Below are 4,349 nucleotides of genomic sequence, written 5' to 3'. Positions count from 1 at the left end.
GCCGCCGAGAGCCCAAGCCCCCGGAGGGCGAGCCCAGCCGCCGCCAGGCAGCCGGCTTAACCCTTTCCCGCCCTCGGGTTGCCACCTTCCTGGAATAAGCCCTGCGCCGCAGCTTTGGAGACCGCAGCTTTCTCAGCAGGGGATTCTTTCCTTGGCATCAGGACTCGTAGAATCATTGAATTGCACAGCTGGAAGGGACCCCCAAAGGTCATCCAGTCCAACCCTCTGCAGCGCAGGAAGCACAGCTAAAGAATCCCAGGCAGACAGGAGTGCCAACTTGGCCCCGCGACTGTGGGTGCCGGGGGGTGTGGGTCCCATGCAGTGTGCATGGCCCTGGCACCAAAGTTTGTGGGTGCCCGACCCCTTCATGCAGAATTTTGTGGGCTCCCAGGAGTGGGCTCCCATGCTGGCAGATGGCCTTCCAACCACCTCGGTTTAAAAATTGCCAATGAATAGCAGAATCGTCTAATTGTAGAGTTGGAAGGCCCAACTCAACACAGGAGTCGCCTTTTCTTTCTCTCACACCTACCAAGGACCTTTGCTTTGTGCCACCCCTCAAAAGCCTCCCTTCTCCTCCTGACATAGCAAAGTGGGGGCGGGGGGGGGGGCAGGAAGGAAGCTGAGTCCCCAGAGAGCCTTACTCGGGAGGAAACGCCTTTAACCGCATGGGCCTTACTCCTGGATGGCAAATTATGTTAATTATTGACATAGGAAGGTGCACTGTAATGGATCCAACTGATGGTCCATCCAGGTTAGTATTGTCAACAGTGACTGGCAGCAGCTGTCCAGGGCTTCAGGGAAGGGACATTTCCAGCCTTACCTGGAGATGTTGCCCAGGATCGAACCTGGGACCTTCTGCATGCAAGGCAGATGTTCTAGCCACTGAGCTACCCAACCTCCCAAGGATGCCTGCTCCTTCATTCCTTTTGATAATGAATTTCATCTTAGTAGAATATTCATGTGTTTGTGTTGCTTGTCAATCCAGCCCACTCTGCCTGCAGGAAGGGCATGAAAGGAGCATAGAAATGCCCCTGCCTCACCTTTGACCTTTTCCCTGCTTCTGAAGAACCACCTGCCACATGAGCAAGGAAGGATGGAACCCTAAGCACACTTTCTGCAGAGCACGTCCTGCTGAACTCAGTGAGATTTACTGAGGAAGCATCTAGAGTCAGGTGTAGCTAAACTTTTCCAGCCTGGGGGCTGCATCCCACTGCTCAAGCCCTCCAGTCAAGTTCCTTTGTAAGGCAATGATCTTAGCTGGCCACTTCAGTGTCCTCATCAGTATCCCAAAAGAATAAGCCAGGCTGCAAGAGCTACAACCAAGAACTGGTGCTTTCCAGGCTAATGTATGGGCCTTCCCACCCCCACCCCTAGCTGTTGGGTAAGAGAACAATAGCCAGAGGTTGTGTGTGAGCTGAGCTGGAAGCAGGCTGGCAGCTGGAGACAGAGACATGCTTGCTCTGTGCTGCATCCAAAGGTGAGACTAATGGAGATGCAAGATCTGTTGGGGTGTTCATGCTGTGAGCCCCGCTATCTTGTGCTCAGGTTGTGTATGTGTGTAAATAAAACCATATATCCTAAAGCAGGGGTCAGCAAACTTTTTCAGCATGGGGCCGGTCCACTGTCCCTCAGACCTTGGGGGGGGACTATATTTTTTGGGGGGGAATGAATGGATTCCTGTGCCCCACAAATAACCCAGAGATGCATCTTAAATAAAAGGACACATTAATCTAAAACAAAAAAATGATTTGGACTCCTTGGCAGGTTTTGAATAAACATCTATAAATTTATTAGTAGAATATATGACTGATAAGGCAATGATATGTATAATTTTACAACATGCAGAGAATAATATGTGCAAACAAATCAGGGAGGGGAGCTGAGGGAAGTCCTTAGTGGGTGGGAGAGGGAGGGATGGGGGGGAATTAAAAAGGGGGGAAATGTAATTGGTTATATTGATTGATAATTTGTTCTGTTAAAATTGTTTAATAAAAAATACTTTTTTTTAAAAAAAGGACACATTCTACTCATGTAAAAACACGCTGATTCCTGGACTGTCCGCGGGCCGGATTTAGAGGACGATTGGGCCGGATCCAGCCCCTGGGCCTTTGTTTGCCTACCCATGTCCTAAAGATACCATAGCCTCTACCAACCTTTATTCTAAGGAAACCAAACTCTGGTGAAGCAGTGGAACCTCTGAATTTTCTCTGCACTTGGAGATTGGGGTTGTGAGTGTCCTAGTCTCATTGCTGAGCAACAACATGCAGAGCTCAGTGGAGTGGAAGACCAGCCAACCAGAAGAGTCTCTGAGGTGTACTTACCTGAAGGCAGAGTCAGCATCCAAAGTCAGAGTCAGGCAAACAGCAATCCATGTGGTCAGATAGTCCAGGGGTCAGGGAATCCAATGATCAAGGCTCACGGTGAGAAGGAAGTAGCACAACAGAGTCAGGAACTACAAGCTTGGCTTCCCACATCTGACTACTGCTGGAAGCTCTGCTTAAGAAGCCTGAAGCCAGCTGATTCTCATGAGTGCCTTCTCTGTGTCCTTGAAGGCTGATCAGCTGCAGGTGGAGTCATTCCACCTTCTCCCCCTTCAGGCTGCTATTCAGCTGGTGAAGCTGACTCCTGGCCCATGGCAGCAAGTAACAATATCTGCCAGAGGGTAGCCACAGGGATTATTTTATTCCATCATGTGAGCCGGTGTGCTTTTTGTGGTTGGACAAGGAAAATTAAGTGACCTTACATATTTGCATTGGCTGCCCAGGAAATTAAGAGCCAAAGTTGTGGATGTCTTTTTTTTTCTTTGTTATGGCTTACAAATAAAATTGTTACTACTTCTACTTTGAGACAGGTTCCCATAAATGGTGGGTGGGGTGTCACCATTAAAGCAGAGTCTATCCCTTCCACTCATAAGGAAGCTGGCTTGTGCCAGCCCCCAAATCTCAAAGCAGACCTGGAAAGTACGCTCTGCCCAGGGAACACCGAAACCATTGGAGCTTCATGCTGGAGACAAATAATTTTCAACAGAGCAGAAAATGGCCTGAGAAACACACCACTCTGTCCGCCATACACAAACATTTCCTTTGTCCCAGGTTGCCTCTGATCAAACGGGTTTGGCAGGTCTCAGAAAACTATGCAACCCCCACTTCTTTAAAAGTACAACAGAGCCTTTTCTGATGATAGACTGAACTAGTCTGATGCCCTCTAGAACAGGCATCCCCAAACTCGGCCCTCCAGGGGTTTTGGGACTACAAGACCCATCATCGCTGACCTCTGGTCCTGTTAGCTAGGGATGGTGGGAGTTGTAGTCCCAAAACATCTGGAGGGCTGAGTTTGGGGGTGCCTGCTCTAGAGGTTTGGGGGTACCCAGTCCCAGTCAGCTTAGCACCATGTTGGGGAAGGCTCCTGTTGACCCTTGCCTTTATATATATATATATTTTTTAAAAATGTCCAGTAGCACCTTAGAGACCAACTAAGTTTGTTCTTGGTACAGTGGTACCTCGGGTTAAGAACTTAATTCGTTCTGGAGGTCCGTTCTTAACCTGAAACTGTTCTTAACCTGAAGTACCACTTTAGCTAATGGGGCCTCCTGCTGCCGCCGCACAATTTCTGTTCTCATCCTGAGGTAAAGTTCTTAACCCGAGGTACTATTTCTGGGTTAGTGGAGTCTGTAACCTGAAGCGTCTGTAACCCGAGGTACCACTGTATAAGCTTTTGTGTGCATGCACACTTCTTCAGAGACCTTCAGATACGGTACTTTCCCTTTGTGACAGTTTGGGTGTGGTCCAAGCCCCCAGAAAATGCTGTAGTGTGTGGTGTAATGGTTAGAGTGTCTGACTATGGTCTGGTAGAGACCAGGGTTCAAATCTCCCTGCTTGGCCATGAAGCTCACTGGGTGACCTTGCAGGGCAGTCGCTCCCTCTCTGCCTAACCTACCTCACAGGGTTGTTGTGGAGATTAAATGAGGAGGGGGAGAAGAACCATTTATGTCACCTTGAGCTCCTTGGGCTATAAATACAATACAGTACATAAATAATAAATAAAACTGGGGGTGCAGATAATGCCCAGCTTGGCCATTCCTGGAATGCTGGATTTGAACCAGGCTCACAATGGTTTCAAATCCTCCCTGGGGGGCAGAGGAGATCTGTGACTAGATGATTTTATTGTTATTATTATTATAATTTGAAAGTACAGAGGGTGCTCCGCATTTGATCAAGGATGGAGAAGAGGGTGTTCAATGTTTTCCCCTCTTTATTATTTTATTAATTCATTAAAATACCACTCCAGCCATACATTCATTCATTAATTAAAATACTTACAACCTTAGCCGTATATTAAACTGATATCGG

Source organism: Podarcis muralis, chromosome 7 (assembly GCF_964188315.1).
Source record: "Podarcis muralis chromosome 7, rPodMur119.hap1.1, whole genome shotgun sequence".
NCBI classification, from domain to species: Eukaryota; Metazoa; Chordata; class Lepidosauria; order Squamata; family Lacertidae; genus Podarcis; species Podarcis muralis.
The sequence above is the reverse complement of the archived record's forward strand: the minus strand, read 5'-3'. Positions refer to the sequence as shown.